Below are 22,681 nucleotides of genomic sequence, written 5' to 3' on the forward strand. Positions count from 1 at the left end.
GTCATACATAAATTGTGTAAAGGAAGTCTAGAAAAAGAAAAGTGATACACAATATTTATTATGGTAATTACCATGCTAGTAGGAAGAGAAATTGGTTCAAAGATTGAAGTTTAGAAACATGTCTCATTTTTCTCCCTCTAAATAATCTCAAGTATATATGTCAAATAATAACACTCATTAAATCTGGGTGCTTTTTCTACCATATGTTAGATTTTTTTTTTTCAGATAAAGTACATGATTGAAATATTTTGCAATTAAATTTAAAATTAAAAGTTAAACTATAATTATTTTATAATCCTAAATGATAAAACAGATAGGAGACCCTTTTATTTGAACCTCTTAATATAAAGATACAAGAATGAAATGGTAGCAGTAGGTACTTCTGAATTATGAAATATTATGGCTTTGTTTATACTTTTCTAGATCCCAAATTGTCTATAATGGTCATACATTTCAGGCTAAGGGAAAATGTTTCAAATAACGGTCCACTTCTGATTGAAGAGTGTTCACAGCTGTCAGCACTGCCAGGCTGAGAAATATTCAGGGAGAGTCTGGGCAATAAGGAAAAATGCTGTCAATTAGTATGTCTGAAATGGGCCCTAGAGAAACAAGCAGTGGCATTTCCGCCCTCCATCTCCAGTCCTGTCAAGTGAATGTATGGATGAAAACTTGAATAATATTTCAACATGGAAAAAACGCTAATACTGTGTCTCATGTTGATTTGTTTAAATTTAATCTCATTGCCCATAACTAGGCATATTTATAAATATTAAATAAAATGCAGTGTGAACTACATTTCCTTACATATCTTGAAAATATATATTTCAAAATATATAATGTATAAAAATTAAGTGACATTGTTATTAACACAAAATTACAAAATAAAATAATATTAATATTTGAATAGCACTATTATAAAATATATCAACATATTATGCTCAAATAGGATCACATAATTTTAATGTCAAAATCTGTACTTTCTCTAATGTATTACATTCACATATAGAGAAATTTATATCAAGACATCTTAAGTGACCTGTCCAGTAGCACATAGTTATTTACCAGTGTAGTAAGACTGGAAATCTAATCTTAAGTGCATGGAGTGTTCACTGTCTCTTACTGAAGAAGGAAAACTTGTAGATGTCTAACGCAGTGCATGGCATTTGTCATTGATAGTTCGCCTTACTTAAATTGACTAAATATATAGAAATTGCATTTGAACATCTGGACCAGTCTTGAAATTAGACATAATAAAATGTTTTCTATTATCTCTGTTTAGAACACCTTTGCCCCCCTTGTTCTAAAGATTCTTGAGGTCAAAAAAAAGCAAGAATGAGTCAGAACGATGGATTTGGTGTCTGTATGGAAGAAGATAAAAGTTGAAGCTTGGAAAATGTGGATGGGATAAATAGAAAAACATAATCCTATTTGCAATCTTTTTAAAAATCATGTGAAACTTGGCAGCCTCGTAGAATGACACCATACATAAAGGCTATTAAATGGCTTTCTCAGAACCACTAATAGGAAATTCAGAAGAAATGTTCGTGGATATAGCTCGTATACATAAGTGAGAAGAAGCGGTACCTCCGGAACAAGATTCGTAATAAACCATGGGCCAACTCTTTCTCCGTAGATGTGGAATGTAAAACATCTTTCTCTGTCCCATTTATACACTCTCCTTAAACACGTATTTTACATATTTACTGGCACAAATAAAAGCACTGTGCTACAGCTAACGCAATATAAGGTCATAGTGCCTGTGTGGAGCGTCTCAAGCCTGCATTGGCTTTACAGCCTTCCCTAGTCACTATCTGCATGATGTCCTAGGCTGGGGAACAAGGGCCATTTCATCCCTAAGCTGGCTACTGTGAACTCTGTTCTCGGCGGTGCGGAGGACTGTGGATTAATGAGAACTGTGCTCAGTGCTAAGCACTGACAAAATTGAGCCTGAATGTGAAAATATTCCCCAACGAGAAGAGGCATATTCCAATTGATGAAATACCCACTGGCAAAATATCACTTTAAAAAAATCTGGTATCCCACCTTTTTCCACCTTCCACAAGTTACCAAAACGTGATTTCTCATTATTTCTAAGCTAAATCACTACATATCGCTGTATTGAAGATTTGCCTAAAACGCATATCCTTCATTATATGAAGCCCACGCAATTAATCAGTATGGGACTTCATTATATCTTGCCATCTTAGTAATGGTTTTAATTTGGCCACTGCATGTCCACACACTCTTTCTTACACTTAGTTTTCCTGTGCGATTGCAGTCAAACCTGTAAAATATTTTCTTTAGCGAAATCTCCTTTTCTCTTACTATTCTTGTGAAAATACATAACATAGAAAAATAAAAGGAAAAAAAAAGAAAAAGAAAGCAATACTTTGTTTCTAAATACTTTCTAAAGAAGTATTCTAATATACTTCATTATTCCAGGAGGTAAACCCACATATATTTATCCATGCTTCTAGTTTTACTCCATAATTTAAAAACACCAGGAATTCCCTGAATACTTTAAATCTATTCATTTGGAGAGATACAGAAAATTGATCTCACAGTTAACAAAGAACAAGTGAATAAAAACAAATTTCAAAATCCTGTTAACATAATGTTATTCAGCCATAAAATGTGGTGCTCTACAGTGATTTAATGATACAGAAATATGGCTGTAACACTTTGTTATGTGAAAGAAATACATACAAAGAAAGTTATTCCATTAATTTAGGGAAAAAATATGTTGACAAGTGCAGAGAAGAAGGCCAGAAAGACTATGTCCTCAAATGTAGATAGAAATTGTGTCTGCATTGAGAAATTATAAATGACTTAAAATTTTCCTCCTGTGTATTACCTGTGTTAATATTTAGTACATGTCTACACATGATTACATAATATTTAGTACATGTCTACACATGATTACATAAGAAAAGTTTATTTAGTGCCATCATGAAGATCAAGAGAGCACCACTGACTGCCTCTGGGGTTGTTCTCCCAAATTTGTTGAGATGAAATGCTCCCCAGGCAGCTTGGTAGAGTGAGGGGTCAAGGAAGAATTGAATACACAGTCTTGCCACCCACTGCTATAATACTTGACAAAGGTTTAACCTCTGGGTACCTAGTCATCTCAGTTGGAAAATTAGTTTAACACTAGTGCCTATCCCATGGAGTTATCTTGATTAAATGAGTTAATATGCCTAGATACTGTCTGACAAACATTAAGTGTTTTTATAAGAGTTTTTAACTACACAAAAATAGTACCTATAAGTGCGTGGGAAAGAGCTAATGATTTATTTCTAAACTTTGAAATATTCAACTACTGTTATTTCTTCAAACAATATACACATATTAAAAAAGACTTTATGAATGACTACCGCAAAAAGTGTAAGATATATGCCTCTTAATGTGTATGTTCTATATATATTTTCAAATGATTTGAATGTCATTTTTTATTCTAAGCATGGCTATGTGACTATGACAAATAAATATCATCATGCTTGAAATAATATGTGATATTGCATGGACATATATAGGTTAAAAATGGTCCCAGTGTGATTCAGAACAATTATGTTTTCAAAGAGGACTAATTATGACTTAAGGGATGAAAAATATTATAATCTATGCACTTATACAGTTTGTAACTGAATCTAATTATGAATTGTCTTTTCTATGACCTCTTCTTGGTTACATAAAGATAATTATTCCATCTGTGAAAACTTATAAAAATATAATGTATTCTGGAAGGCTTGTGGAAAGCTAAAACAAGGCTCAACTAAGTCAGCTTCTCATAGAGAAAAACAGATGGCGGGGCGCCTGGGTGGCTCAGCGGGTTAAAGCCTCTGCCTTCAGCTCAGGTCATGATCCCGGGGTGCTGGGATCGAGCCCCGCATCGGGCTCTTTGCTTAGCTGGGAGCCTGCTTCCTCCTCTCTCTCTGCCTGCCTCTCTGCCTACTTGTAATCTCTATCTGTCAAATAAATAAATCTTAAAAAAAAAAAAAAAGAAAAACAGATGGCAATTAATATAATGTCTCCATCTTTAGAAAACTGTGAGTAGCTTGGTCAAATGATATATCAAAAGACTAATAATTTGCAATGGTCAGGAAGTTCTAAAGCTTAGGGGAAAAAGGAAAACTCAAAATCATGGTTTCTAAAACACTGCTTTAAAATGATACAAAACATTTCTTTCCGTCAATTTATTTTTTTAGGTCTTCGTTTAAATTCTAGTTAGTTAACATATAGTGTAGTACTGGTTTCAGCAGTAGAATTTAGAGATTCATCACTTTATAGTAACACCCAGTGCTTATCACGAGTGCCCTCTTAATGTCCATCCCCCATCTAGTCCATGCCCCACCCATCTCCCCTCCAGCAACCCTGTCTGTTCTCCGTTCAAATAAGCACATCTAACTTCTGAATACATAGGCACCTTGAAGTGAGTGATAAACAGGCAGGGTCCCAACGCAATAGATTCAGAGAAGCAAAATTTCAATGTCTGGAAATGCAGCTGTTTTCAAGCGCTGATAATAAGATTCAAAATATTTAATTAAAAGCTGACATCATATTAAATGATTAAAATAAAACTGATTAAAGTAAAAATACATAGACTTATAAAATTAAATATAAAGGCAGACATGAAGGTGGGAATTAACATAACAGACAATACCGATTTCTCAAGATAGTTCGGCTGTAACAGTTCAACAACCTAACATTTCTCAGCATTAATATACTTACTTTTGTGTTTAAGTAAATAGACAAGGTTTTAAATAGGTTTACACAAATATACAGTACTTTTTTTGGAATGGATAATTGAATCTGTGTCTGTAAAATTAAAAAAATTAGACTTGGAGCTATAGTCTATAAGCGCTCACCAACCACCCATGCTACTGCTCTACCAGACATTATAAAGAGACTTAAGGGATAAAAGAGGAGTGTTAATACACATTTCAAAGCCTCCATTTTTTTTTTCTTTCGATAAATATGTAACTCCTTGAATTAAAAGAGAAAACAATTTCTTTTTCTTTTTCTTTTTTTTAAAGATTTTATTTATTTGACAGAGCACAAACAGAGGAAATGGCAGGCAGAGGGAGAGAAAGGAGACTCCCATTGAGCACAGAGCCTGACCCTGGGACCATGACCTGAGCTGAAGGCAGAGACTTATTAATCCTCTGAGCCATCCAGGCGCCCTAGAAAACAATTTCTAAATACTTCCTCTGTAATAGTTTAACTACTCACAGTCCCAAGAGCTGTATTTTACCATTTGTTCCACACTGATGTTTTATAAAATTTGCTTGCTTCACACATTTAGATCTTGGCATCAGAGATTCAAGGTGCCGATGTATCTCCCAGCACTCAGACTAATGTGAAACAGTATGAGTAAGAGAATCAATAAATAACATAGAACCAGCACTCACTAAACATGATGGCCAACTTTGATTTCAAGAGAGATTGTGCAGGGAATGTCAAAAGTAGGTTTAGAAATACTCAGGTAGCTACCTGCAAAACTTACAGGCAAAAATTCTAAGTGAGCACTTGGTGATTCTATACTCAGATATCTCATTGTTATCATGATATCTTCCCTTTCACCCCATTGCTCTAAGAAAAGGTTACCTTTAATTCGTTAGGATTTCATAATCCATCCCTAACCTCTGGATGATTAGTACACTGCAGTGGCAGGGAGGAGACATCAGACAGTAATAAAAATAACTAACACCTTTTAATCACTGTAGGAGACATACTATTGTTCATCAATATCATTCCTATAATTTGGCAGGGTTATGTGATTAGTTTCCTAACTATAAGTAATGGCTTTCACCTCAGAAATAGAGCAGTAAAAGGTTTTGTTTTTATCCCTCCCTTCTTTTGGCACTCAAATATTCTAGCTATAAAACAGCAGAGCCTCAGTCAAGCTTAGGGCACTGGTAACTGTCCGGAACTCAATATTGTACCCTCATGACTTTCATTAAATATTTGTGGTATGAGGTTACTAAGAAGTGGTAGCTGGTTGGCTACATAGCCTAGCACCCTAATAAAATCCCCAACTATATTCCTGGAAACATAATATGTACTTCATGTTTTCTCTTGTTAATTTTCTTTGTAATTCTGTGAGATACTAATTATTAACCTCCAAATTAACCTCTAAAGAGAAGAAAGAAGATCAAAGTGAGCTTATATAAACTGATGGGGAAAAAGGAGTCACAAAGGCCAGCTATAGATAATACCTGGTAAAGTCTTATCAGCGTAATAAAAGAGATAAAAATACCTAACCTGAAAGAATACAAGTTGCACAGGGTCAGAGTTGGGGAGAAATATGATGTGCCCAGGGACAAGTACATTTGCATATTAATTTCAAAAACATTATTCCAAACAACAGTCCAAGATAAGCCATTTCCAAGTTAAGATATTAAGGTTAGTTAAATAGGGTAGAAATCTCCATAGCCTATATAATTCAGCTATTCCTTCCTGTGTGTATGTCAAGGCTTGGTTTCTGTAATTCAACCCAGTCTTGATATTTCTAGGGTATTTGCTCCACAATTTTAGGTAATGAATAAATTATTTGGCCATTTGCTCACTAATTATTTATTTTTATTTTTTGAAAGATTTTATTTATTTATTTCAGAAAGAGAGAGTGGGAGAGAGGAAGAGGGAGAGAAAGCAGACTCCCTGTTGAGCACAGAGCTCACACAGGGCTCCATCTCACAACCCTGAGATCATGACCTGAGCTGAACTCAAGAGTTGGATGCTTAACCGACTGGGCCACCTAGGCAACCCCCTCATGAATTTTAAAGCAAATACTTAAAATCTTTCACACTGAGTTTAATTTTTCCTTGTGATTTCAAATAATACCCCTTTTCAAATAATAACCTTTTGTTATATTTTAATGTTTACATTTTAAAGATTAAAACATAGATATACCTACATCTCCAGTAGTCCTAGTAATTATATTTCTTCCTTCTCCTGCCCACTAACCCAACTGTTAAATCCTAACCTCCTAATAATTACCTGACTGATGGATTCAATTCAACTTATTTAGTTTGGGAAAACTGAGTGGAATTCCTATCATGGACACTTGTATGTTCAGTCCCATAGATTTCTACTCCCAATTCAAATCCAGAGCCTATAACCACGTGTTTGAGTTGAGTGTCATAGAGGAAACTTTGAAAAGTCAAATGCACATGGGATAGTGGGCGACAGCCAAAGGCTCTCTCATCTCACAACACCAAGTAACAAGTAACTTAAAAGTTCATTACATGGAGGCATATATACACACACATAAAATTCCAAAATTCCCACTTTTTTCCAAATTTTCACGTGGAGAGGATTTTGGTGAATATTTCTAGTTTTAAGGAGTTTTTGTTAAGATGTCTGGGTGACTCAGTCAGCTAAAGCTTCTGACTTTTGATTTCAGCTCAGGTTATTACCTTAGGGCCCTGGGATTCAGCTCCACACTCAGCAGGGGAATATGCTTGAGGATTCTCTCTCTCCCTCTGCCCCTCTCCCACTCACATGCTCTCTCTCTCTCTTTCTCTCAAACAAATAAATAAATTTGAAAAAAAAATAAAGTTTTTGCTATAAATATGTGCTTATTTAAAACTGAGACTATGAATTGAGATTACCATACGGTTTCTTTCTTTTCCTTTGGTCTGATAAGGTACAGAATAGAGAGAATAGATTCAATAATACTGAGACATGCTTGCATTCCTAATGTATGCACACCACTTTGTATGTATAAAATACATAACTAAAACAATACATAAAGTGTAATCTATATTATATATTATATATCATCTATGATATATGTTGTAGGTAGTACAAATGTTATATAGAATATAAATTCTATAGAATAAAATATAGACCATATAGCATATGGTGATTTCTAGCTAATATCATATGCAAAATTATGCTACTATTTCTTTCCTACACTGTCTTTTTTGGCATTAGGATATTATATCTATATAAATTGAGTTGAGGAATTATCATAATTTGGATTACTGTATTATGTTTTATGAGAGTAGATTTGGCTTTAATTGATCCCAAGTATATTTTTATAATTAGTAGACTGATTCATTTTTAATTTTTATGACTAGAAGGAATCAAAGTTGCATTACACACACCAACAAAAATTGTGTCTAAACAAATAGAAAGGGGAGGTTGGGTGGCTCAGTCTGTTGGGTGTCTGCCTTCAGCTCAGGTCATGATAGAGCCCTGTGTTGGGCTCCCTGCTCAGTGGGAGCCTGCTTCTCCCTCTACCCCTGCTTGTGCTCTTTCTTTCTCTCTCTCAAATAAATAAATAAAATTAAAAACAAACAAACAAGCAGAAAGAAAACTTCATTTATGTCAAGGGTCATGCTGTGTGTGTGTGAGTGTGTGTTTGTGTGTGAATTCTATATATGTGTTGAAGATTTAATTATAATTCATGTAGATATACCATTGATACACCAACTAGAATATATAATACATATTATATATTCTAATATTTCTTTTATTATCAATTTAATCTTACACAGCTTTCAGATAGTATAGATAGTATAGAACCATTAAGTAATGACTTTCAATGCCAAAAATAATAATAAATTTAGGAAAGCAAAAACTTCAAAGAATGATGAATAAGGCGCACTTTTGGAGATTTCTTTCTTTTTCTTTCTTTTTAAAAACATTTATTTATCATAGAGAGAGTGTGAGAAGGGGAAGGGGCAAAGGAAGAGGGGAAGGGAGAGAGAATCTCAAGCAGACTCCCCCCTAAGCACAGAGCCTGACGTGGAGCTCAATCCCATGATTCTGAGATCATGAGCTCAGCCAAAACTCAAGAATCAGATGCTTAAATGACTGAGTCACCCAGGCACCCCACTTTTGGAGATTTCTTGATGTGGGAAATAAATCATGGCAGTTTGACAAAATCACCAGTTACCATCTATGTAAAGAGTGACAGTTTCCACAATCATAGCAAAGTAAAGCATTTTTTGCTTCCACATTCCATAATCCAAAAACATTATTTGGATAAATATGAAACCCTATCAGTTAATTATTCTCATCACATAAGTGGTATCTGACAAATTAAATTTATATATCATCATAGAAACAAGAAAAGGAAAAATATTTTTCTTCCTCACAACAATGCATTCTACTGTCCCAAGAACTTATTTCAGAATTATTTATTTGGTCTTCAATTTCCATTATGCATATATTATTTTCTTTTTCACTTATTGAAAATCTTTTTAGCTACTGCTTATTACAGTAAATAAAGACACAGTTGCACTCTATTTGACATTTTTTTTTGCTGATGTTGTATTAGTAGCTACATAATACCTAGTCAAATATATCATCTAAATGTTCCCTTCTCCAATTATCAATTGCTTTCAGTACATATTCTTTATAACTATAATAGCTATAAATGTATTCTACCATCAAAAGCAATACTTAGTAAGCACCACTGCCAAATGGTGTGGAAAATATAATTTTGTATTGAAAAAGGCATAATATAAACATGACTTTTTAAAGACCTAAATCTTAGTGAATGGAAAAAAAAATTAAAGTCATACACTCTATTTTGTGTGTGTGTGTGTGTGTGTGTGTGTGTGTGTGTAGAATCAATGCAAAATTTAAAACATTTATAACATAGCATCATAGAACCACGTAGTACCTGATTCATATGAACTGGTTAAAATATTAAAGCATTTTAGCTGCCATGAAAAAACACTTTGACAATTGTAGTAATTATTATTTTAAAACATGAACAAACATGACAAAACTATTATTTTATGCTGGAGATGGTTACATTTTTCTACTTTAAAATTTTCATTATGCATGAAGAGAATCCCTTTTTATTTGCATAAGTGTAAAGTAATCAATAACTTGGTTGATTCGCTCCCTCGATTTCTAGGAAATGACTTACTCACCTTATTCACATTAGAATTAACCTCAAAGGTAAGTAAAATGGAGATTCCATATTCCACAGATTCTGATTCACCGTTTAGGATATTTTAACAAGCTCCAAGATGATTATAAGGCAAATTGTCCAAGGATAACACCACTACCACAACCATTATGTCTAACATATACTGAGGGCTTACTTCTTGATTATTACTATACAAAGAGTATGCCATTCTTTAACTGATTTCTCTTAAAACAGTTCTATGGTATATGCTCCATTATTATTGATATTTCATAAATGCAGACAGTGAGCACACAGAAGTTAACTAGATTTGCTTAGCTATGTAATAATTTGTCAGGCTGGAATTAAATCCAAGCAGATTACTTCCTTCAGAGCTGGTTCCCTTAACATTGCAGGAAACCATTTTCCAGGATATGGATGCCATTTTAGGAAAAAAAAAAAAAAAAGAAATATATGGGTAAATAATGGCCAGGGTTTATTCCTAGGACAGTGGTTTCCAAATTTTCATATCTATTCTCCTATGAAAAAAATGCTTAGGGTAAACTCCAATATTATAATATATATTTATATACTAATCATTTACTTCTACAACTTTTACCACCATAAAGATATTTCATAAAAATATACTCAAAATTGAAATTTAAGAGTATGAGGTAAAACATCAATATAAATAGATTTTTTTATATTTTGCCACAGCTCAGCTGATGGTCTTGGGCACACTCTACATTACTACATTACTTATAGCAGACCACAAGGGAGTCACTTATCCGGAGATTGCTCTGCAAGGTGGAGGAGCACAACATGGCCATTTTGAATATTTCAAGTCCATATCTCCCACCTTTCCTGCTTTTCTCTCTCTTCAAGAGAACAATTTGCATGGGTTCTCAGACTTTTACTCTATGTCCTGATTATGCAATAGTAACTTTCTGGTTGCCAAATTATACCTACAATAGATGGTTCTTATAAGTAGGACAATATGAAAATAGGAATTAAGTCAAATGAACTGTGTAATTTCTATCTGGTTCTTTTTTTTAATTATAGTATTTAGTTAAATCTTCATTTAATATTAATATTAAATTAGTGTTGACCATTAAGGAGAATCTGTATAAAATGTAAAGATTTGTGTCTCTATAATAATATACAGCTGCGGGGCACCTGGGTGGCTCAGTGGGTTAAAGCCTCTGCCTTCGGCTCAGGTCATGATCCCAGGGTCCTGGGATCGAGCCCCACATCGGGCTCTCTGCTCCACAGGGAGCCTGCTTCCTCCTCTCTCTCTGCCTGCCTCTCTGCCTAGTTGTGATTTCTCTCTCTGCTCCACAGGGAGCCTGCTTCCTCCTCTCTCTCTGCCTGCCTCTCTGCCTAGTTGTGATTTCTCTCTGTCAAATAAATAAAATATTAAAAAAAAAATAATATACAGCTGCATGACACTAGTCTAAGTACTTAAACACTCAGATTGAGTTTCTCCAACTGCAAAATGAGTAACATACGTAACTTCTAGGTACGCTGTGATAACTCACATAAAAATAACAAGCTGGACCTGAAGCATATCAAATGTTCAATAAAGGTAGTTATTATTATACCACAAAAACGTGGCATTTATTTAAATATTTCTAATCCCAGGTTTTTTTGGAAAAATTCTAATTAATCCCTTCCTGAAGTGCAGAGGAGAACCACTACTAAGTCCCCATTGCTATAAGAATAAAAATAAAAGAAGTCACTGTAAATACACACAGTTTAAATCATTCAGGTAAGAGCTCTGTCCAATTCAAGGCAATTGGGAATGGGAAATATTTCCTAAATATTACAAATAACTTCAGGTTAATACACCGAAGGCTAATGTGTACAGTTTCTACTATATGAAATGTCAGGATCTGGTGGAAGAAAGGAGTAGAATTGTGTATAAGTAGTCATGGGACCTAAGATACTTTAGAGATATCAGAAGAATAAACCACTACTATATAGGTCTATTGTCACATCTTAATATAGAAAAGTTGATTTCCATCAACTTGTAAGTTGAAGTCTCTCTCTTTCTCTCTCCACCTGTCTACCTATCAATTTTCTTTAATAGAGCAATATATATCCCCAAGAGGAAAAACTGTAATGTTTGGGGATCTCTAAATCAATCACCTTGGTCATTGCCAGAAAAAATATCTAATGAATTCTGACAGTATTCAGTCTCCATCCCCACTCATACAGAAAGACTTCCCAAATAATTTTTATGTTCCTTATTCTTATATATACATGAGTTTCCTTTTGGGGAAAGATGCCAGTTGAAAGAAAAAGTCCAAAACAAATAGAAAACATAAAAATATAACTGAAAAGAAGCAAAAACAAATGCCAGGAGTGGTAGAGAAAAACAACAACAACAGAAAGGAAGAAACCCAAAAGCTCCTTAGATAAATAAGGGACTTCCTCAATGAAAGAAGTATAGCTTGCTTTTAGTAAGAGTGTTTAGAGAACAGGAACTGCAATTCCTGGCTATTTTTTAAAGGTGTGTATAGGAGGAAATTTTGAAAGGCAAATTTGAAGAAAAATCTTTATCAAAGCAGAAAAACAAAGCATGGGTATAGAAATAGGATAAAAAGATTATTAGGGTATTAATTCAAAATACACAATATAAAAAAAAACTCAGAGAAATGGCAGAAATGTCCATTCACTCTCTCCTTATTTTTCTCATCCAATCTGCAGAAAAATGCAACTTTGCTTGTCCCCCCCAATACTACAATGCAACCAATCCATCCAGGTCAAGAGTGGGATTTCTTTAACAAAATTCCACAAAGTTTTTTCTTTATTTTTTGAAATTAACTTTATAGTGGCATAGCACATTGTTGCTTTCATCGTAATTGCAATTCCCTTTTTAAGAATTCTCTCTCTTTTGGCTTGCAAAGCTCTACACACTTTCAAGCTTCTCTTTCACCTCAAAATCTCTATTTCATTTTATTGTTCTCTTCCTTAAATACTAAAGATCCATTCTTCAGAAATGCTTTGCTCATTCTATATGTGCAATAACATCTGCAGATTTTATGGCTTCAATTAATGTCTGTATACCAAAGCACTGCAAAGGATTCTCAGTGGTCCATATTTATCTCTTTAGTTATCTATAGATCTATTTTCCGAGATGCATTTCAAAGTCTCATGGCCCACAGAGAAACGCTTATCTTTTATCGCTCTTTCTTCTTCATCACTGTTCTTTCTCTCACGGGATGGAACCAGGACCCACTCAAAACCTGTCACTTGAATAAGGAATCCCCCTTCAATGTTTACTTTATGTTCCATACATATTCAAACTTCATTTATGGTCAAGTCTACCTCTTAAATCTCTCAACTATATGCATTTACTTCTTTCTTTTTTAATTAACATATATTATTTGCCCCAGGGGCACTTACTTCTTATAACCTCGAAGCTCTTAATCTATGACTTTTTGTCATGAGCTATTTCTCATCCCAGCAAAATAAATTGAAATGATGTTTTTAAATTAGAAAATATATTTCAGGAGCATTAAAGATTTTACACCATTTTATCTACTGAACTCATGTCGGAAAGTCTATTCTAAAGAAATAAATCAGAATTTAGAAAATGTGGTGTAAAACACTGTTTACCAATGTACTATTTATTGCATCAAAATATAAAACTAATTTTTGAAGATAGTTAATTTTTGACATATATACTCAAATGTTTAAAGAGAGTGGACAGGATTATATAGTAGGAAGATTTAGTAGTTGACAACACTCATGGTATCAGGAAAGTAAAGTTCCATAGTGAACTGTATTTAATTAGAAAAAGCAATGTTTACAAATGAACATGAAAATAGGTATCTTTCTTGTCACCAAAAGAGATCACACCAACATCATTGGTAATTTATCTATCACCAAAACGAACATGCACCCTTAGTGCCCAGATTTGCTTTCTTATACTATTTGTCAATTAAAAGAAAAACGAACAAAAAATGGTACATCTTGGTGAATAGCTAGGAGTGAATAACTTAGGAGTGACTGAAGCAGAAAAGAATGGACTGAAGAGTGATCAGAGTCTAGAACTGATGAATTCTAAGAATAGATGAGTCATTCAAAGTAGATGCTAATAGAGGAAAAGCAGAGATCTCTTCACTGGGAAGTATGGATTTAAGGAAGAATGTTTTAAGATTAAAAATGCAGTTTTTGGGATTCTGTTAGTAGGACAATTAAATGGGCAATAACAAGCAAAGATGTTGCCAAGAAAAAAATAAACCAAGCACCAAAGTAACCACTCGCAAATTCTGTTTATTGTGAATAATAATAATATATAAGTAAAGAGTAATAATATAATCACTTCCTTGCACTTCCCCATGACTTGAGAGTTAAAAAATAAATTCAAGAAATTCTAAATTTTAATCTCTCAAATTATTCTGTGTTAAAATGATACTGAAATCAATTTCAAAACTGAAAAAATGAATTGATAAGGAGTTTAATTTAGTATTTAAGTAGTCATTCACAAAAATTTTAGAGTAAAATGATAATAAATTTTGGATCCTAATATGGAAAGTCTACCTCAAAGGAGATGTTTTAAAAAATAAATAAGAATATATAATTATTTTAGTACAAAATATTTTTTCACAAACACCTCTGTGAAAAAAGAATGTTTCAAATTATAAAATAAAAATCTCAATGCTTTCTTAGTTTCTTTATTTAAAACATATAAATAAAAAATTCCAGCTTTGCACAGTGGCAGTATCATAGCCAAAGAGGTTTATTCGAGGCGCGATTATTGCTAATTGAAAAAATTCCGTATCATTTATGTTTTTGTTTTCTGAATATAGGTTAAAATAACTTAGTGACTAGCCCACATTATTTTAAGCTAGTCCACATTTTAAAAGTACATATTGTTGAATTTATTTAGAGTATGTGATTATGAAAATATAGTTTGAAGACAAAACTTGAAACCAGATGGACTAGCTTAGCATAGTGTTTTACATTTTGGGGTTATCATCTCATGATTGTATGCTATTAGCTATGTACAAAGAATGACCAAGTAATGTATTTTAGTAAACATAATATTGGAAACATCTCACAAGGGAGATTTTTAAAATCTCTTTAACGTGAATGGTATGCTTACAGAGTAAGTAAACTCCTACTCCAAAATTCCCAAAATAAGCAATTTGGGGACATCACGTTAATTCTAAATAAAATGTATATAGGAAAAATTAAAAGAGATATATTTGTAAATCTATAAGACAGTAAAAGTGTACCTCCAAGAGATGGGATGGGTTAAACATACATATAAATTTCAGGAAGGGAAGCCAACATGAATATAATTAATTTGAGGAACAAATGATTTAAAAAGCAAGATGAAATAGATGGTTTAAGATTTTGATTCCTTTGTAATTGATACCAGAGAAGATAAAGGTGTTCCTTTCAGTGCTTAAATGTAAAAGCATTCAGTATAGTGTGATGAATGAGTGAATTGTTTGACTGGAAAGATGTCTTTTTTTTTCTCTTAGAACTTACATTATGTGGACCATGAGCCATTCCATTTATCAAAGTGTAGAGAGAGTTAATACGCTCTGTGAAGAGATGATGTTCTTATATAAAATAATCCCTCGTGTTATTTCTTTAATCCAGCAAGCCTAGCATCATTTTTTTCTTAATATGTAGAAAGCAGCTAATTAACAATTTACCAAAATTTGGATACTTAACTTACATATATACAGTGTTAAAAGTGTATTGCTTATTCCTGTTTTCCCTACAATGCAAGTGTTCAATTATAATACAATGTCACATAATCTCATAAAAATTATACTTACGATTTAAGAGCCGTGTGTTTTAAACATCTGTTTAATACACACACACAATGACAACATTGCTTCATATCTTTAAAAGAGTTTAAATTTAAATTTCATAGAAGTAACTTTATATACACCATCCTCTATATAAATATATAAAATGGCATACAACACAAGAAACAACAGGTTTTGGTAAGGATGTGGCGTAAGGGGAACCCTCTTGCCTTGTTGTGGGAATGTAAACTGGTGCAGCCACTCTGGAGAATGGAATGGACGTTCCTCAGGAAATGAAAAATAGAACTACACTACAATCCATCAATTGCCCTAATAGATATTTACTCAAAGAATACAAAAATACTAATTCAAGGTATATATGCATCCCGATATTTGTAGCAGATTATCTGCAATAACCCAACCATGGAAATAGCCCATGTCCACTTACTGGATGGATAAAGAAGATTCACACACACTGAAAGATTACTGAGTTTTAATGCAATGATGGGGATGGAGCTAGAGAATATTATGCTAAGCAAAATAAGTTACAGAAAGACAAGTAACATTTGATTTCACTCATATGTGGTTTTGTTAAGGAACAAAACAAACCAGCAAAGGGGGGGGGGAGGCAAAACAAGGAAAAGATTCTCAACTATATAGAACAAACTAATGGTTACCAAAGAAGAGATGGGTGTTGAAATGGGTTAAACAGATGATGGGGATTAAGGAGTGCACTTGTTTGATGAGCACAGGATGATGTATGGACGTGTTAAATTACTGTATTATACACCTGAAACTAATATAACACTGTGTGTTAACTAAGTGGAATTAAAATAGAAACTTTAAAAAATTTTAAAAATATGAGGGATGGAAAATTATAAAATGGCATAGAATTTATGTGGTCTTGAAATTATCAGTGAATATGCACACACACACACATAATCTGAAATCTGTCCAGAGACAAAAACAAGCACACACATATGTGCACACATGCAAATACACATACCCATTTTTTATAGTCTTTATGACAGTCATTTTTAATGGCTATATATGATTTTATTGTGATAGAGAGCATTGTATGTTACTCAATTCATCATTTATAATCCCGTTGTTGTAGATATTCTTCTTTATCTACTTTTAGATTATTTAAGTATGATAAAGTCCCAGGAAAGAGACTTACTGGGTCAAAAATTCAGCTGCAACTTTGGTTGTTTGTTAGCTTCAGGAGTAAGAGAATTTAGTGATTCATCACATACATGTAACACCCAGTGCTCATCGCAAGTGCCCTCCTTAATGCCCATCACCCATTTAGCCCAACCCTGTCCACGACCCTCCAACAACTTTCAGTTTTTTCCCTATTAGTGAAGGGTTTCTGATGGCTTGCCTCTCTCCCTTTTTCTCCCCCACCCCTTCCCCTACATTCATCTCTTTCGTTTCTTAAATTCCACAGGTGAGTGAAATCACATGGTATTTGTCTTTATCTGACTGAAGCCAGTACTTCATTTGAAGTAAATACTTCATTTACCATAATACACTCTAGATCCACTCGGGTCATCTCAAAATAGCAGGATTTCATTGTTTTTGATGGCTGAGTAATACTGATTGTCATATATGCCCCCTTCTTATTAACTAATAATTTGGAGTCAAATCCTGATATGTCTATAGAATTGGTGTATTTTACAAATATTGGATGAAAGAAAGAAAATAACCAAAGAAAAACCAATATCTTATACAGACACAAAGACAAAATCCTTATTTAGAAGGAAGAGAATTATATCCATCTGAAAAGTGAAGTTATGGCCCCCTTTTTTTTTCACCTAATATTATAGGGAAATGGTTGTATTTTGCCTTACTATTTCAAAAGCAAATTCAAGCATTATCATGAAGTATTTCCTTAATGACAAACAACAATACCATTAAAAAGTTATAGAAAGATGCATGTATATCATTTTTTAAATCTTTTTAATGTTCTAGTTACATTTTATGTTTTTCTCTGATTTTCATAATATTATCTCTTTATCCAAAAAAAGTCATAGAATCTTCACTAGAGATTTAAAAAGTCTCCACTAGATATTAAAAAAAATAATAAAATAGGTGGCAAACTCCTGGAAATAATTTAGTTATAATCCAAATTAAAGACAGAAAATATAGTGGCATTTTCCTTTTCTATGATTTATGTATAATTTGCTCATTTCCACAGAAATGACATTTCTATATTTTGTACTTAGAGAAAATTATCTAGGTTATTTTAAGCCATAATTGATGCACCAAAATTATTCCCACTTTAATATACTATCCTACAAATTTAAAAGTTCATTTATCATGTAAGTTCTTATAAAATGTAGATGTATTGATCCTGTATGTTGATAAGTCACTATCCAATACCAATATTTCAAACTTGACTTGGTAGGTCAAAGCAAAGTCTCAGACAATTATATGCTTTCTTTCATTTTAAAACATTCCTTGATGATTCTGGACGCCTTTATTGAGTAATTAGTGCAATGAATTTCTGAAAAAACATTTATTTTACTAATTCTAAAGTGTTTTTTAAAGTGAGACACAAATGGTCTTACTGGATCACAACAGCATTTTCAAGAGGGCATGCATCATTTCAAAAAGCAATTGATTTGTTGTAAGTTGTAAAAAGGCAGGTTTTAGAGAATTTTAGATGGATTCTAGTGAGGAGTGAAGGAAGTTGAAAACTCTAACAGTATGTTTTGTGTGTTTTTTTAAGATTTTATTTATTTATTTGACAGAGAGAGAGAGAGGAGGAAGCAGGCTTCCCGCTAAGCAGAGAGCCTGATGTAGGGCTTGATCCCAGAACACAGAGACCATGACCTGAGCTGAAGGCAGAGGCTTTAACCCACTGAGCCACCCAGGTGCCCCCAGTATGGGTTTTTTTTAAAGTGTCAAATATCTTTCTGGTCACTTTGGCAAAAGTAACTCATTTCTCAAATCTGGGAGATTTCAAAAGCAATGCTAGAAGGAAAGTATTCATGTCGGGTTATTAAGTTTCATGTTTATTTTTCATCCTCAATCTGTTACGCCAAAGTAAAGATACAGGTATTGGAAGATCATAAATATTAGAGGGAATTGTCATGACAACAAAATATAAAAGTTCCATTTTCTCATATTTATTATCATGGGTCTCAAACATTAGGTTAGTAGCAATAAATCCCAGTCTAAAAAAAGGTATATAAAAAGATCAATATAGGGGCGCCTGGGTGGCTCAGTGGGTTAAGCCGCTGCCTTCGGCTCAGGTCATGATCTCAAGATCCTGGGATCGAGTCACGCATCGGGCTCTCTGCTCAGCGGAGAGCCTGCTTCCCTTCCTCTCTCTCTGTCTGCCTCTCTTGTGATTTCTCTCTGTCAAATAAATAAAATCTTTAAAGAAAAAAAAAAAAGATCAATATAGACTTTTAAATCATGTGATACATTTAATTCTTTTCTATTACTACTCAGAAACATGTTAAATACTACTCTGCAAAACTCTGAATATAACAGTATTTAAAGGGGGGGTGCCTAAGTGGCTCAGTGGGTGGGGCCTCTGCCTTCAGCTCCGGTCATGATCTTAGGGTCCTGGGATCGAGCCCCACATCGGGCTTTCTGCTCAGTGGGGAACCTGCTTCCCCCTCTCTCTCTGCCTGCTGCTCTGCCTACTTGCAATCTCTCTCTGTCAAATAAATAAATAAAATATTAAAAAGAACAATATTTAAAGGGTACATGTTAAGGGCATGAGTGTCAAAAAATTCAATATCAGTTTATATTTAGTTATACATTATCATCTATCTAATTATATGTATCTCTATTATGACAAATTCCTGAAAGATGGTGCAGATTTTTTTAAGAAGACTTGGGAAACATTTATGCAAATCATTTTAAAGCATCTTCATTTACAATAATTCAATTGAATTATCTTTTTTTAAAGTTCCCAGGAATAAGTACATTGGAAAGATTCCAAGGGAAAAACAAAATAAAACAAATATATGAATAGATGAAATACCCTTTAAGATTGCCAGTCTGTATATATATGTGTGTGTGTGTGAGAGAAAGAGAGAGAGAGAGAGGTAACAGACAGTGGGCTTAAACATAAAAGTATAAATATTTCAATATTTTATTAGGACACAAGTAAAGAATTACTAAAATTGAGAATGGAAAATGAAGATATAATTTACATAATGTTCTGAGACATTTAAGTCATTGTTAAAAAGCCTTGGTAAAGCAGAAAACGCATATAAAAAATAAGAGAATAAGTCATCTAGAGATGACTTCTACATTTTGTAAACTAGTTATTTGTAAAAATTGAATAATTTTAGACTTCAATTTTGTAATGTTTATTCCTTTTGGGGAATAGTTTTATTGGTTACAAAATTTGGTAAACAGAAATGTCCGCATTATATAAAAATTTAAATATTTTCAAACTAAAAATTATAAGTACCTATCTATTTGCACATGTGTATACTTAGACATCTAACATATATAGAATTTGGAATAAGGGATATTATATGAATGCATATTATTTTATTACATTACTTGATATTGCAAATGTACCCAAAATAAAAATTTATATTGTAAATATGCAAATATTTTACATAAATAATGTCTTTTGTATAGATATACTAGCTCAAAAAATGAATTCTTTGAGCTACAATATAAATTAACATAAAGAAAACATTTGCCATTCTATTTAGATATTTTTGTTGTTACCTCTTCATGTGTTTTTTATATGCTAGTTACAGACTTAGTAAATCCCTTTGGCAAACTTATATTAAAATATTTTATTAAAATTAGAAACTATTAAAATTACTTTCATAGATTAAAACTGAAGCAATATTAAATATCTCACAATTTGCATTTTTGTAATTTACACTTTCATGTCTTTCATATTATTGTGTCTTTCATATCTGATGAATCAGCTTTTTTATTACATGTGATGGATATAATTTATTGCAAATTAATACATGCACGTTTGAATATGTGGTATCTGTATTGATAATTTGCCCAATTGTTCACTTTTCTTAATATTGTTATTATATTCTTAATTACTTAAGCTTTTTTGCCTTAAGACTTTTCTAAAGTTCATTAAAGTTTGATACCCCAAACAACTGATAAAAAGGAAGAAAATAAAGTATTTGTATGTCAACTTTAAGAATCGACTGTCCTTCAAAGAAACATTTAATTTTATTTAGATATGCAGAAAGCTCCATGCTCAATATCATTTCCTAAGAAGTAATTTATTAATTGAATTAAAAATATTTACTCTATATTTTCCTTGCATCTTTAAGGTGACTTTATTGTCCATAGCATCTGATAGAACAAAGATAAATACATGATAAATTAAAAACAAAATCCTAGAAGAAGAAAAAAAATAATAGTGATACATTCCTCCTAAGAAATTTAACATTTTAAATATTCTGAAATGAGCAACTTTTACTTTCCTCAATCTTAATTGTAGAGATGGCCAACTGGTCTCACAAATATTTATTTTAGAGAAAATTCAATATATACATTGTGATTTTAAATTTTTTAGAATTTTTTTCTCTTTTGAAGCACCAACTAGCAAAGCACTTTTAAAGTCCTTTCTGGCCCTATATTCATGATAAGACAATTTATACAATTCGAATAGCCTAATTCTCACATCCTTACCTGTGTTATCTTCAAGTTCTAGGAGTTCTGCAAAAATTGACATTCAAAATTCGTGGTAAACACATGAGGAAGAGGAGGAGAGATGGTTCTTATTTTGCTTCCCAGGCTTCTCCTCAAACATGAACATGTGTCACAGTGCTCTGAGCTGGAGATACTTGCTCGTTTAGTACCACACCACCAGCATGTCACTGCTTACAGAATGCTATTTTGGGTGCTCTGAGTACAGCCATGAACACTGAGCCTTTTGTGCAAAATATCATAAGGGCACTCTGATGTCCGTTCATAGGCTTGGATTAAAATGCAGACAGCTCCAGCAAGTGGTATGAGCCTTTTTTTTTTTTTTCCCTTTTCCTAACAACAAGCAAAAGGAAAATAAAGTACTTATTGGTTTGAGGTGATAAGGAGGGAATTCAACTTCTGTAAGAGAATCCTACAAGTGGAAAGGACATGCCCTCTGCTTGGGGATTAGCGGAAGAAACAAATGATCAATTTAAAACAGTCACAAAAGTTACTAAAAAGAGAAGAGCTTTTCCACTCAGCGTCTATGCCTTCTGGCTCCTTCTTAATTCAGTCTTTCTGCTCAGGAATCTAGTAAAATACAGAAAGAGAGGGCAATGTCTAAATTAAAATCCTTTTCTTCTCTTTGGTTTATCTATTACCTAAATACACTTATTTCATTAAATTTATAATTAGATCCTGTTATAGCTATTATTTATTATAAGCTACATAATCCTAAGTTATGTGTTGATTACTAAGGCTGTTTTTAGTTAAAATTCTTTTGTTCCAAATTAGAGAGGTTCAGAAATATGAACAGCACTTAAGGTAAAATGGTGCCAAAATTATGACTGATGTCTAAAAAACTTAATATTTTAAGGTTTACATATGCAATTATTGTGAGGAGACAACCACAAATATCAGAAGTATACAGTGTTGGGACTGTGTGCATATTCATTGCTTTTCATCATAATAGGGAAGGGTAGGTAGTAGGAAAGAAATTACAAGTAATGTCGGTGAGAACTAAATCGACTACGTGATGTCTAATTTAGGCTTACTTCATATTTAAATTCACAAAGAACAAGCTTTATTTGTTACCATTTGCTAAATAAATGTTAGATGCCTCTATAACCTGAGTCAAAACCAAAAATAAGCGTTTTTCATTAAGTATTTTTAAAAAATTTTGTTAGGAACACATGAGACACACCCTCTTCGATTTTAAATACTAACACAGTTTGTAAATGACAGGCAGGATGTTGTACAGCCAATCTCTAGAATTATTTGTCTTGCACCGCTGAAACTTTACACCCATTGAGCAACTCCCCATACCTCCCTGTCCGGGCCCTGTTAACCACTATTCTACTCTCTGATGACTTTGGATAACCTCATGGAAGTGGGATCA

At 33.0% G+C, this 22,681-nt stretch overlaps 1 protein-coding gene and 1 non-coding gene across 3 annotated transcripts in view; one reads left to right on the plus strand and one right to left on the minus strand.

The window, feature by feature from the left end:
* The window catches only part of CDH19 (cadherin 19), a 95,676-nt gene extending 74,251 nt beyond the window's left edge, over window positions 1-21,425 (minus strand). For both annotated transcript variants that reach the window (XM_046026096.1, XM_046026097.1), the window contains exon 1: window positions 21,286-21,425. The gene's annotated coding sequence lies outside the window, so the exon portion shown is untranslated. The remainder of the gene's footprint in view (window positions 1-21,285) is intronic.
* On the plus strand, window positions 14,577-14,723 carry LOC123954745. Its single transcript, XR_006821125.1, has one exon. It is a non-coding gene; the product is annotated as a U4 spliceosomal RNA (small nuclear RNA).
* Window positions 21,426-22,681: the final 1,256 nt, after the last annotated feature.

The sequence above is a fragment of the Meles meles genome, chromosome 12 (assembly GCF_922984935.1).
Source record: "Meles meles chromosome 12, mMelMel3.1 paternal haplotype, whole genome shotgun sequence".
NCBI classification, from domain to species: Eukaryota; Metazoa; Chordata; class Mammalia; order Carnivora; family Mustelidae; genus Meles; species Meles meles.